Below are 14,838 nucleotides of genomic sequence, written 5' to 3'. Positions count from 1 at the left end.
TAGCAGCAACTTAACTAATGGTAACACTGTACCTGCAATGTTGCATTAATGTTGTTGCAAAGTAATAAATGATGCATCACAGTTGTGGTGTTGCAGGAACATACTGTGTTTGTAGGACATGGGGTTCCACTGTTCTACTGTTATAAATCCTCTTACCTTTGATTTATCTGGGTGATTCATGGCTGGAATCATAAAGTGTAAGTGCTCAGCATTTTGCACCACAGACACATTACTCCAGGTCAACACAATACACAGGTATTATTATAAAACCACAAACCCTGAGTTGTAGCAGGTAATGTGGCGCACCTGAGCTGCATAAACACCTAACGAGGCTCCTGGATGAATTTAGGCGCTCTTTCTGTCTGTCTCTGTGTTCATTTTTATGTAAGCTGATATTCATGTGGGTGCACTGTGCTGAAACCTACTCACTCGACCAGTGCTCCCACTCACTCACTCTGCAAAACCCAGCAGTCAGTGTTCACTATCCGAGAGCGCTTTGCGTCTTTCATTCATCCCGGTGAAAGCCGCTGCTCACACTTTTCTCCTCCTCCTCCTCTTCTACCCTCTCTGCCCTCCCATCACGCCGGAATAGCTCACTTTGTTTTTGTTTTTCCCTCCGCGGTGCCTTTCGGTCGGAGTAGTAGTGGATGATATCAACAGAGAGCTGCGTGTCTTCTTCTTCTTCACCTCCGCGATACTACGGAGCATCACGACGGAGAGCAGCGGGAGGGAGTTTTATTTTGGAGGGGACGGCGCGATTCAAAACAAGAAATAAACTAAATATCTGCAGCTTTAACGCAGGACGCCCCACCTGCCAGACTCCAGTCACATTTTGAGGGATTTTTACAGCACAGGTGCGTTAAAGGATTAAAACCAGGCAGTTGGCGGATGGTTGTCGGTTTCGTGAAGAGGAGTCGCTGCCTCTGCGCAAGGTGAGTGATGGACTCCGAGCTGAACGACTGTCGAGTTTGTTCAACAGATGAATTATTGACCTCTTAATTTCACGTCTGGATCAGTCTTCTGTCTGTTTCGAGGGGAAAGTTTTGGCACCTTAGATCACTCAATATTTCTGTGGAATTCCTGCTGGGATAGTGAGTGTCAGCAGAGTTTGTGGCAACCTCTGCAAAGTTTGAGGTATTTCTGTAGATAAATCAGAGGCATGGTATCGATCTGGATTTCCTAATGTACAGCATCTACAGCTGTATGATATTATAGTCTTCCTATAATGATTATAATAACCTTATTGGGCGTTTTTATAGAACAATTTCTCATCAGAGCAGAACTTTGAGTTCTCTATTAGGTCGATGACTAATGTTTGATCCATAAATGTCAGAAAATAATGAAAAATCTCCATTGCATATTGCAGAGTGCAAGATAAGGTCCCTAAATATTAGAGCTGCAGCAATTAATCAATTATGAATCAAATACCAAATTCATTTGCAACTATTTTGATTGACTGTTGAGTATTTTTTTGAAAGAAAAAAAAGTCCAAATTCTCTGATTCCAGCTTCTTAAATGTCAGTTCTGTTTCTTTACTCCTCTATATAAGTGTGCTGAATATCTTTGAATTGTGGACAAAACAAGACATTTGAGGACATTATCTTGGGTTCTTGAAAACAGTGATAATTTTCACCATTTGCTGACATTTCATGGACCAAACAATTAATTGATTAATCAGAAAATGACTGACAGATTAACTGACAAAGAAAATAATGATTCTAAATATTTATGCGACCAACAGTGCAAAGATATTAAGTTTGGCACAAAGACAGAGAAAAGCAGCTCATCCGTGCACTGGAAATGGTGAAAGCAGAGAATGATTAGTGTTTCTGCTTATTAAATGACTTAAATGACTAATGGGTTATCAAAATACTTGCAGATTAATTTTAAATTCAAATATTCCACTTATCATTTCAGCTCCAGTGGAGTTTGAATAAATCTAGAGAAAGTTGGAAACCTGCTTTAGTTTGAAGTAGAAGCAGTGAAGATTTCTTAACTCTTTCAGTCGGTTCAAATCCGGACTCTGCCCCACCTTCAATAATGACTTTCTGTGAAATATGAAAATGAGACACATGTCAGATACAATATGGATTAGCTCTGATACTCGCTGCATCTAGTTTCGCTGGCTCCTATCCATCTCATTGAGAGTGCTCTCATTGCAAGTATTTGTCACTTTGGAAAGAATGTCCAGTCAGCCTTATACCGGGTGTCTGAGGCGGGATGATAGCAGCTTATTGCCTTTACACAGCACTCGCCTGCCTGTCACCAGGACTGACCCACACATACACACACACACAGAGTGGAGCTATCCCCAGATATCACTCATTCACACACACTGTAATGAAGTGTCATGGAGTTAAAACTATTCAATGTATTTGTCATCACATGTAGTCAACATTTCAGTCTTCTGAAAAGGACATATTCACCCTGATCAGCCCTCACTGCAGCCTATATTTGGTCTTTTTATTTCAACTGAGTTACACTGGGTCTATATTTCCACACATAGCCCAACCATCTGAGCTGCTCTGTGTACACGCAGTTATTGATCAGTAGGCACTGACGTACTGTACTTCAGGTCACTGCAGCAGGCAGGGCAGCAAGATGTCTAAGAGGTGGAACTGGATAGAATAAATTATAGTATAGAAAAGCACTTAACACACAAACAACACTAATCTATTAGAATTATACAGAAAATTAAAACTATTTAGGTTTTCATCTTTTTTTTCCTTGTGTGATCATAAACTGAATATATTTGTGTGTAGTTGTACAGCATTTGAAGATGTCATCTTGGGCTTCAGGAATTGTGGCCAGCACCTTTAATATAAAGAGCTTTCTGGACCTGCTTGAGGTTTCTGACCTATTAAAAGAAAGTGTTGCCTCTCCACAGTCACCTTAGTGCTCTTGGTAAAAGACCTTTTGTACAAATAAAATTGGAGTGAAATGAATTGCAGCCTTTCTCTAAACCCCAAAAATGTTCATGTCATTAATATTAAGACAATGACAAGCAGGAAATCATATTTTGAAGCAACTTTTTTAGAGTGGCAATGGTTAGTCGATTAATTGATTTATAGTCAGTTATTAATATCATCGCCGGCTATTTTGATAATTTATTGTTTCTGAGTAATTTTTTAAGAAAAAATGTACAAATTCTCTGATTTCAACTTCTCAAATGTGAATATTTTCTGGTTTCTTTAGTTCTGTATGAGAGTAAACTGAATATTTTGGGTTGTGGACAAAGATAGACATTTTGGGACAATCATTAAGTGACAGATTAATCGATAATGAAAATGATCATTAGTCGCAGCCATAAGTATTACTCCTAATCAATTATCAAAACTGTTACTGAATATGTTTCTCTAGATTGACTGATTGCTAAATTGAGAAATTGTCTCAGCTCTACACCATATTCCATGTAGTTATAACTGATGATGATGTATCTTTCACTGCGCTGTCCCCCTTTAAATCTACTATGAGGAACTTTCGGAGTATGTTGATTTTGGAGACCCCCTGTGGACAAAAACAGTTTTCAGTGTTTCCACCTTAATAAACATAATGTCAAAAAAATAAAATGATCAGAATAAAAACCCTCCTGCTTCTTTTTAACTGGCTAACATACTACTAACTGTAACTTTTCCTGGGAAAATGTAAACACAGGCTCCTTTCATCTGATTTCACAGAAAATACAACCCACGGGCAGGCATTGAGAATAATGAAATAGAAACAGTCAATCTTCTCGTTGATGGTTTCGTTTGCCTATGCAGGTCATATAGAGGTATCAGTAATGGGTTGAGTTTTAAAAACTCCTTGTAGTAGCTTTAAGTTTCATAGAATATGTGGTAACAGTGAAGGCAATGTTATAGATGTAGATATAATTGTAAAAGCTTGTATTTTATGCAAATCCCTCTGCACTGTGCTATATGTAACTATACAGCTAACACTCTAAGTTGAGGATTTTAAGAAGACCCAAAAAATTTAGAAAAAAAAAAAAAAAGCCTGGTAATTAGCATGTACATAATGTGGAGCATACGCAGCGTAGCTCTTGCCAGCTCTGTACGTCTACAGTAGCCTGTTTTATTCTCCCTCTTTCTGTCTCTCATGAGGTGCTGAACTGCATCTGGGGGAGAATCTGATTAACCGACTGGCATAATTTACCCTGGTCCTGAAGGAATAAACAGAGAAGCAATGTTGTTCTTGAAAAGTGCCTGCTTTCCCTCCATACATACAAATAAAGCACATACACACAAGGAAAGAAACAAACACTGACACACACGCGTGCACACACACAGTCCGAGAGCAATAATTGAGGCAGGGATGCTCCTGAAAAGTAGCTGCTGCTTCCTCTCTTTTTGTAATAGGACAAGGATTGATTGAGCGAGTGTGTGTGTACGTGTTCACAGGCGTGTGATTGCTCTAGTTTCTTTAAGATTGATAGAGCATCATGTGTAGGTGTGTGTGTATATGTTTTCCTCCAGGAGTGCTCCTTAGCAACAGGCAGCATATCCTCTTCAAATATCTTTCTCACACACCGTATACTGTGACCTTTCTGCATGCAAGTCTTTGCATGGGTGCATCTGTATTAATGTGTGTGTGTGTGCATGTCCATGTACATCAGTGCGTGGGCCATTTGACCTTTCTTAGTGTACATTCATTAATAGCAGCATAATAACTAATATGGAACTGCCCGCTGTGCCTGTCTACATGATCAAGATATTGAATCTGTCTGTCTCACGGCAGCGCCAGTGCAGCGCCAACCTTTTTTTTTTCCAAGAAGCTTTTTGTCCTCCTTTTTTGTCTTAAACAAAGCAAATATCATCGCAATTGTGCAGTATTGATAATGATTTGGCACGCTTTGAACAAGTGGCAGTTTATCATTTTTAGACCATTTCATGTATCTCTCAGCGGCAACGAGAGAGACATCTTTAATATATATCTTGACACGGTTGTCGTGTTATGTTAATATCACTGTTAGACTAATAACTGGTTGCATATTTCATATCCGGGAATAGCAGACAGAGCTCTTTAGAAATCAATTTTCTTTTGCTCCATCACCATGTTCGGAAACTGGCCTGCTGCCAGATAGGGAGAGAATGAGGGAAGGAGAGGGCGATATTGTGGGTGCATTAGTGAATGAGGGGATAAAAAATATGCTTATCAGATGCAGAATTCACTCTTTTACATCTTTGAATGTGTCTGAATAAGTTGTTTACTTTCTTAAAACTTCATAAACCTCTTTACAAATACGCTCACAACAAGGAGTAGATGAAGAAGTTGAAGAAGCACAGGCACATAATCATAGGTCATAGCTTCCTATTGATATAGACTAGGTGCTGCAAGGTCATGACCCATTTAGTCCACGGCAGTGTGTGCATGTGTGATGCACTATCACAGCATGCAGTCGTACATATCAATAGCATTATTCCTTTGTATGCACGCATTTAGTCATAATTTTCACAGCATGAACACAGCATGAGGTTTATATGCTTGCATGCTATCTTTGTATATGGGGGTCGTGTGTGCATGTGGAGACTATATATCTCGTATAACAAATAATTTACCGCTCTGTCGTAAAAATCTGTGCTGTGTGTGTTAAGGCTGTCGGCCACACTTTTCTTGGAAATATTTCTGGAAGAGAAAATAAACAAATGCTGCGGTCTCATTTTCAATTCCCTTATCATACTCATGTTTATAAAAAATATATTCTGTGAATCAAAATGCAAGGAAGGCAGAGTTCATGTGACTGAAACAGGCAGTAGATTGTAGGATGGTGTGTGGGTGAATATTATTATTTATATTCATGTGTGTCTCTTATTTGATTTTTTTTCTCATTTCATCTTATTTGATTTACTTTAAGCTTAATTGAAACAGCTAAGTTTTAGTCAGGTTTCGTTTCAGTTTATTTTCAACACGGTCTTCATTTCCTTTGTTTGATCTTTAACAGTCGATTGCCATGATCAATGCCATTGATTGCCTCCCTGTTCTTTTAGCTTCAGTTTGCTGGAAGCACTGTTCTCTAACACACACTCAAGAGCCAAGAGTGCTCTAACAGTTGAACCCAAAAGCTTAAAATCAATCCTTTCAATGTAAAAACACTCACATGGCATTAGAAAACACAGCTACTGGCAAGCTGAATCAACATAAATCTTTACAGTGCAGAAGTGGGTTGAAGTCACACGTGCAAGTCACAAGTAAGTCTCAATTCTTAACCTTCAAGTCTCAAGAAAGTCGAATCCCTGCTGTAAGTCAAACAAGTCATAAGTCATGTCATATAAACTTTGAGTTTCCATATTTAAACTAGTGACAAGACAGTGGTTGGAAAAGTTAAGTGTGTTATTTTGAACATAACCATTTTTGATCTGACCACAACAGGTTCCGGTCAAAGAACAGAGTCATTAGTTGGATTTCAGCTCTGAGAAATCATTGATATATAATGAGTTTGGAGTGAGACCAGGCTCACTAATGTGTCAGCATAGTTAAGTCAAAGTTATGTCACATTCACGTACCTTTCTTTGTGAGTTTTGCAGTGAATGATTGAGTCTCTGTCTCTGATTTTTGAGCTATGGACCATCGTCATCAACAGGGTAATCCTTGAATCCAAATTTGATTAGTTTTGGACACGTCTCCTCCATGATAGCTGGGCCTCTGCTGTTCTGCTGCATCCTACAGGGTCATGGATACCAACTCAAAGCCAAGTTGAGTCTTTTATCAATGGAAATCAAGTCTCAAGTCTTAAAATTTGCAACCCAAGTCTGACTCGAGTCCCCCACCTTTGCTATAGTATCAAAATTAAATACAATCCCAAGGATCATATAGTCAGCTGAGCATGATAATAACCAAAATTGTACTTTAACAGTGTTACAGTGGTCTTACTTTCCCTGGCATAGATGTGTGTAATTACTGCTGCAGCACAGTTACACAGTTGGTTATGCTGACCATGCATGCAAAAGAAATCAAGAAAGTGTTCGTAGAAACTGTGAAAGAAAATATTACATCCACACACCTGCAGAGGTGCACACACAAACACACCTCTTACAAAAGGTGCATTAATATGCTGTTTTTTTTTCTTTCCTTTTTCTTTTTTAACCTCTGGCTTACTGTGGGGATCCCTGCAGGCATGGCAGCTTACATTTACTCAAGCAAACATACACACACACACACACACAGAACACACATATATAAAACAGGAGCCCTGTGATTGACAGTTGTTCCTACAAGAATGTTTGTGTACATGTCCCCTTAGGACAAAAATACATCATCAACTCTCAGTCGGATTGTACTGGTATTCACACACCTGCTTTATAGTCAAACCACCAGGCTTGCCGTAATATCCATTTTTGTCGAGCCTTTTGTTTAACAGAACGAGGAGTGTATTTTTTTAATTAGTAAGAGGGAAAGTGTCATATTGCTAATTAGCTGTTTGCAGTCATATCAGTTCAATAAAGACAAAGTGAGAAACAAGTGAGAGATCTGGAGAGAGGGAAGTCATTACAAAGCATTATTTAGCTTGTGTCACTTCAGTTGTCCCACTTATTGCAATTTTACGGCTGATTTCTTTTACACTTCCTATTTTTCTCTGGAATATATTTTGAATGTATTATTTGTAAACCTCACAACAGCTCAGTCTCTTAGGTAGTGCATGTCATTTGTGTTGAGGTGCATGCTGCCTCATGGGAAATCTGTCTGCTTCCCTCTCATTGTCCCCCTAATCTGTACACTGGTTTAATACATATTTGACTTGGAAATGCAGCATAATATTGCTCATGCGCAAAATTTTGTTTGGGTTTAGGCAAATGCTTTAATGAAGATATTGAATTATAATATAATTTGTAGGGTCACTCACTGCCACCATAGCTCATCTATGTGCAGTGATGGACTTCTCAGGGACAGGGGTGGGGAAAAAAAGGCCAACAGTGCACATTTTATGTTTTGTCCACTGAAAGGGCACCTCAGAGGGTATTTTATCATGCTTTGTCCAATGTTAGGGATCCAAAAGAGCATTTTATCATATTTTCTTCACTGGTGGAGCACCTTAGAGGGCACTTTGCCATGTTTTGTCCACTGTGAGGGCACCTCAGAGGGCACTTTATCGCATTTTATCGACCAGGGGCATCTGCACTTTTCCGATTTCTCCCAGTCCATCAGTGCAATCAAGTGCTCTCAAAAGCCAAAACACTTGTGTATGTGTGCTTCTGTGCTTAGTGCAATATCATGTTTAAAGGCTCCCTTTTTATTGATCACACCACATGTTGACATCACTGCAGTCTCGGGTCTAATACACTTGGTATTAAATTTTGTTTATTGCAAAAATCAAGACATTGTTCAGTCTATAACTGCTGCACAGAAACAAGTGGAAAGTCTGGAGATGAAAACTGTGCCGGGTAAGTTATACTAAACAGGACAAGAACATTTGGACCAAATGTGCTTAAGTATAAAAACAGCGCAATTAGTTGCTAATGGAACAGATAGGCCCCAGCAGTTTTGTTACCATCCAGCATAGCATCCCCCATATGTTACAGTAACATAATGACCCCATTCAAACTTCAGGTCGCCTTTTGTTTCCCCCCCATTAATTCTGCTTGCCTAAGAGACTGTTATTGAACACACACACACACACACACAGGGAAACACACACACACACACACAGGGAAACACACACACACACGCTCAGTTAGACGCAGGGAGATGTGCTCGGTTAAACTGGGAAAACCTAACTTTGCCCAGGATAATAGTCTTCATTCACCCTCTAATGAATCCATATTGTGGCCTAAAGGGTAGATCTGCTATTAATACCATTAACAAGTAATGGCCCAGAGAGAGAGATTTTCAGAGATAAAAGTACCAAAGTACCCTCATGAATAAAAAGGTCTGATGAAAGGAGAGAGGTTATAAAGACTGAGGAGAGCACTAGTGGGGACCTCCTGCTCAATCTCATTTATCTCCTGATGGACAAATGTTCATTTCTAACTTTTTTTCCCACTATGCTACTTCATTGCAATGAACTCCTTCGAGTTAAGATGCTAAGATCAGCATGCATGGTGGAGGGGGACAATGCAAGCTATCAAACTTTTCTCAAACTTGCAGAGATGAGGACAGGAGACAGCAGCCACTGCGTATTTCGCATCCCGCCTCCAAAATCTCAAAAGTCAAGTTTACAAGCGTTGAGCAGTTACAAGTGCATAGGGAGGGTCAAGCTCTGTGCTCACAGTACTGTATCTGAGCATGCAAACTGTTCTGTGTGCAGGTTTTGACACTAATGAAACGCGACAGAGCAGGGCTACACACTAAAATATGGTTTAAAAAACATATTTTGATTATTTTGACAGATATTGTTTTTTTGCCTCTTTTTTTGGTGCGACTGACAAATATCTCCTTCCTCTCATCAAACTAAAAAGAGTCATAAACCAAAATATTGGACAAATTGAATTTTTTACCTGGTGATGACACCAGATCAAAAGTCACATTATCAGCAGTGTTATTACAATTCATTCTGAGGGGGACATAGATGTGGTACATTCAGTGTTCATAGCAATCTATCAAATAGTTACTACTATTATCCTATAGTTAGTCTGACTCACCAAATGCACACTACTGATATAAATCTGCCATTGGTTGCTAGTTTTCAAACAGCATCACAGCATCTGTTATCTAAGTTTTCAAAGTCCCTGGGAAACAGGAACAACCTCTCAGCTGCACTCTACAGACTGAAAACAGCAAATTAGCACCTGAGACGCTAATGGTATGAATATAAACCAGCTAACAGCTGTTACCTTTTCTTTACCTTTTGCAGTGATGTAGTCATTTTAATGCCAGAGCTCACCTCACAACGTGCAAATGTTCCCCGTCGACACTATTTTGCAGCAGCACTGTTGCCGCATCCTGGACTTAGCACCACCCAAGATGTTTGTGATTGGTTTAAAGAAATGCAAACAAGGCAGCATGTTTTTCCCCTATAGCATAATGTGCATGTTCGGAGCCAGACCTTTCTCTACCGTTGAGCGCTGTGGAGAGAGGTATCTCTCCAGGTATCTCTCTCTGTGCGAGACTAGCCAATGGTTATTAGTCCGATATGGTTTTCAGTGAAATATATAGATTTTTCATTCAGTCCCATAAAAAATTTTAGATGGTTGTTTAAAGATAAACATAGCAAGGCGATAACATGACAACAGATATTCAACCGTAGCAAATGAGGTGAATAAAAAGAAGGCAGCGCTGTGAGATAGTGAGGAAAGGTGGGACTATGTGAGCACTGCAGCGCCGTGTGTGTTTCAACTCCCTGCTGGAGAGAAGAGAGTGAGAAAATGCAGCTGGTACTGCCGTTATAATACTGCAAAACAATATATTGAAAGCATTTCGTATATTCAGTATCAATATTTATCAGTACTTTGGTATTTTTGACAACACTACTCTACATGAGCTAGGTACGTTAACAAGGTCATCTGTATGGTGATTGGCTATTTCTGCACAGATTCTTAATCCCAGTCACCGGGTCAAATTCTCCTTGTCATCAGATGAAACAAGCTTGTGTTTACATTTTTCCAGGCAGAGTTACAGAGAGCCAGTTATAAAGAAGCAGGAGGAGATTTTGTCCACGGGCCTCCAAAAACAGTTCATAGACAGTATACTGGTTAGCATACCACATCCTAACTATCTTAGATTACATATTAGATATAATGGCTAAAAAAAAGTCAAACAAATTGTGCACCTGACATTTGGTTCTTCTTCTTTCAGTTATTGTGCAGGAGAAAAATGTGAGTGTGCAAGGTCTTTTTCCTTTTCATTAGGCTTTATTTATTTCATTTTCATTAAGATCATGATCTCTATTTCAAGGTAGAGCTGAAAGTGAGCAAACATACCCAGCTCAAATATAAGATCTAAAAAAAAAATATCTGCAAGAATCCCTAAGAGAAATGAGTGTCTCTAACTTGGAGTTGCTTTGCAATTTATTCCAGTGGTAAGGTGCATAATACAGTAGCTTATCTGCTCTTCTTTCACAAAAGTAGATAAGTCTAGCCTACACCATCCCTCATGAGTAATCCCTGCCCTAAAGGCCATATTTCCACCACTGGGAGAGAAATGAGGGAGACGAAACAGGGAAAGGCAGAGACAGAGAAGCAAAGTGTGAGTATGTGTGACAGCTTTTGACTCCATCAACATCAAGATGCCCCACACACAACTCAGAGAGGAGAATTAGGTCCAAAATAGAATTTGGGGCACAACAAGCAGTGAGCAAATGGAGAGAAACAGCCATAAAAACAGAGATACACGCTGACTCAGGAGGAGGAGTATATGACCTGACCTTGGCATTAAGTGTGTATATTTATGTCCCATTCTCTGTCTCTTCCAAGAAGAATTTACCCTCTTGGTCTGACTCTGCTGCAGTGAACAATGGGGAACAGACAGAAACCCTAATTACATATTTGTGTGGCTCATTTTGCTCTGAGTTTTATATTCCACTGCGAGACTCCTGTGTTTGTACCCTGGCTGCATTTGAGTTTGTGTATACTTTCCAGTTTGCAGTATTGAGCAAGAATAGTACAAAGTGAGCTCCTGCAGTGCAAACAGAATGAATGTGGATTTGGATTCAGACTTGGGCTCCGACTCCTTTAAAGAGACTTTATTCCCTCAGTCTAGTACCTTTGATTGCTACTGTACAAAGGGGAGGCTTGTTAATCTTGGAGCGAGTTTGGGGGGGCAGACGAAGCGAAGACAGTGTTCAGAAAGATTACATTACCACAAGTGAAACAGGGGAAAAAAATGTAATGTGGAACATCAAAGTGACACGGCAGAGTGCCTTTGCTATATAGGGTTCCATATTATTAACCCTGAAACCTTGTCTCTTGTTATTCCCACTAGGGACTCATTAGACAGGTCATTGGCTCACAGGCTGGTGTCAATATTTCATTGTCTGTATGCATAATTTGACAGCTAAATCAGAGCGGCACTTTATTTCAAATGAGATAGGAACCATATAAAATGTGAGCACAGAAGGAGGAAGTAGGGAACACTCAGTCCAGTTCACAGCGGTCACCCTCCTTAAGGAGCACAAATGGAAAGATTGAGAAAGGAGGGAGGGGAACTTAAAAGAAACCCCGCTGCCTAAACCACCTGCTGTTCTGTCTCTCTTTATTAGTCAGTCTCTCCCTCTCTTTTTTTTTATCATTTATTAAGTGCGCTTCATTTGTCTCTCTTGCACTAGTTCATCGTCAGTATATGACTTACTTGACATAAAGGGTATTTGATGACCTCAACCAATCAACCATCTTTCTAGTGAACTGACAAATCATGCATCTACCTTTAAAATCATAGTCTGGATTATGTGAAGTGGAGTTGCATGTGGTACTTATCCATCATCAGCAGTTGCGGATACGTGGACCCAAATATTCCACAAATAGGAGCCCAGGCAGAGCCTCATGTAAACACCTCAATTGGACTTGGGACTTGAGGTGTGATCAAAGGGAATTTTCAATTGGATTGAGAAGAGTGGTGTAAACTTTTGATAAGCCGTTCAAAAGTGAAATATGTACAGGTTTGTTTGTGCCTCACTTTGTGCTGTGTTTACTCTCTGACCACAAGATAGCAGTGTTATTATCTACCTTCACTGTTCTGATTGCATAAAAAGCATCTGCATGTCTGCCTCATGTGAAGGAAGATGACGTGTCATGAACAGTTTTCAGTAATGGATACAACTTTTCTTTTAGAAACCTTAAAAGATTTAAAGATGCTAATATTTTTTTCCCAGAATACGATGTGAGGTCATCTTGAAATTTACCACATGGAAACACCTCTTCTGTGTGTACTAGCGTTTGGCAAATTGAACCACTTCTTCGTGTTCTTCCACTAAATTTGTGGAAGATTAGGTGCAGTGGTCTGAACCAGAGTGCGTATATGTTTAAAAAAAAAAAAAAAAGTTACATTGTGATTAATGCTTTGGGGCATGTAAACACTTTTTATTGGATCACTTTATTTAGCATCCATGTAAACAGTTTAAGTCAATTTAAAGGACCTGAAACATGGCTCAGTGACATGCTGGAGCCATGGTCCCCCCAACACAATAAAAGCCCTACAAATGTCCCGACAAAGTTGAAATTCAAATAATAATGATTTCATTCAGATTGAAGAAATATTGTCCCAGTTTGGAGAAGCAGAGATGAATACCTGCACGGAAGCCAAGCCATCTGCTGCTGTGGACACTGTTCATTAAATAACGACCCATCTAAAATTAAAAATATCAATAACAAAAATTTTTTTACATGGTTAAATTGAGTTTTTCTGCTGACCCTGTCCACAGCAGTACATGGCAACGCTGAAACTCTTCCTCAAACTGGCAGCGTGCCGACCACCATCAACTGTAGGTAATACGATGAATAAGTACCTCATACATACCCACTTCAAAAAATTATCCTTTGAAGCCCTTTGCTCCTCCAGGATAGCATAGGAAAATTGATGAATGTCCTTCACCTCAGTTGTTAATGGTTCATTCTCTCCAGTTGAGCCCACTCCCACACATTTCTGCCTGGACACCTCTTCCCCAGCTGTTCCTGCAGTGACCTCTTTTCCTTGTTCCTTGGGGGTTCCAAGTCGGGGCTTGTGGGGTGATGTTTGTGGCAGGGATTTGAGTCTGTCCAATCCAGTTCCACTCTGCTTCAGTATGTAGCCTACAAATAAAGGTGTGTTTTGAGCCCTTTAAGAGAACTAAGAATGTATTTGTAATAGGAGTACTGTCTCTGAAGCTCCCCACTGAGTAATACATTACGCTATATCTCTGTTGGTACAATGGGGCTCTCATTTAGCACAACGCTATCGAGTAGCAAGTAATATTACAACCTAATTAATATTCTAAGCCCAAGCGATGGAAACCAGTCTAAGTGGTTGCATTTATTAGAAAAGAACAAAAAGCCACGTCCAATTTGGTGCCAGCTTTTTAATGAATGGTGGACCCGAGGCTGAGATTTGAGGGAGGGCTCAGAGTTCACATAGATGTTAAATACTTGATGTGGTCTTAAAAAGGAATCCCCTTAAGGTTCATTCTGTCTTCAGATGCCTCAGGCTTTCATGCTCTCACTAAGACTTATTTAGTTTCTGCAGTCCCGTTTCTAATTCAGTTTAAAGATTTTTTTCATTTTTAATTTGAGTGGGTTGTTATTCGTCTCTGTCCTCACGTGAACCTTTAGACATTTTGTCCATTCTGCATTTCTATATTCACTTGCTTATACATTTTCACTGACTAAAACTCACTAATTCTTAAGCACTAACCTTAAAATCTTTCACTATAACATTAAATACTCACAAGCAGATAAGCATTTAGCACTGGCATTTATTACCACTGGTGTAAATTATGCTAATCTGCGTCATCAAGTCTGTGTGGGTGTAGTTTAATTTGATTGACAACAGCCTGATAATATATGCAGACAACCAACTGTCATCAGATTGTGAATCACATTTTGCAAAATCCTGATTGGTGCATGTAGGTATGTAAAATGACCCTTTTCTTTAACCAAGATTGGCAGATTGGCTTCAGCTGATGCTGTTGGATGCGATCCCTGCCCTCGAAACAGTGCACCTTTCAAAACAAAGTTACACACTGCTTTACAACAAAAACTAAGACTAAAAGTCAGTTATATTGAAAACATAGTATATGATATCCCTTATAAATAATATCCCAATGTTTGTATGCTACGACACGATTTAGGATACATCACGATATACACATTTCTCAAAAATAACACACTGTAAACTCCATATGATGATCTTAAAGACAATGCAACATGCACATTAATGCAGCTGTTATATTAATCCAAAAATTCATATATAAGAGTAACACCTGACAGGGAAAGCAGAACT

At 39.4% G+C, this 14,838-nt stretch overlaps 1 protein-coding gene across 2 annotated transcripts in view; it reads left to right on the top strand.

Annotated features, from left to right (window-relative positions):
* Positions 1 to 447: 447 nt before the first annotated feature.
* The window catches only part of LOC146315329 (zinc finger matrin-type protein 4), a 62,763-nt gene continuing 48,372 nt past the window's right edge, over positions 448 to 14,838 (top strand). For both annotated transcript variants that reach the window (XM_084736309.1, XM_084736307.1), the window contains exon 1: positions 448 to 932. The gene's annotated coding sequence lies outside the window, so the exon portion shown is untranslated. The remainder of the gene's footprint in view (positions 933 to 14,838) is intronic.

Source organism: Lutjanus erythropterus, chromosome 14, assembly GCF_056507025.1.
Source record: "Lutjanus erythropterus isolate fLutEry1 chromosome 14, fLutEry1.hap2, whole genome shotgun sequence".
Classification (NCBI taxonomy): domain Eukaryota; kingdom Metazoa; phylum Chordata; class Actinopteri; order Lutjaniformes; family Lutjanidae; genus Lutjanus; species Lutjanus erythropterus.
The sequence above is the reverse complement of the archived record's forward strand: the minus strand, read 5'-3'. Positions and strand labels throughout refer to the sequence as shown.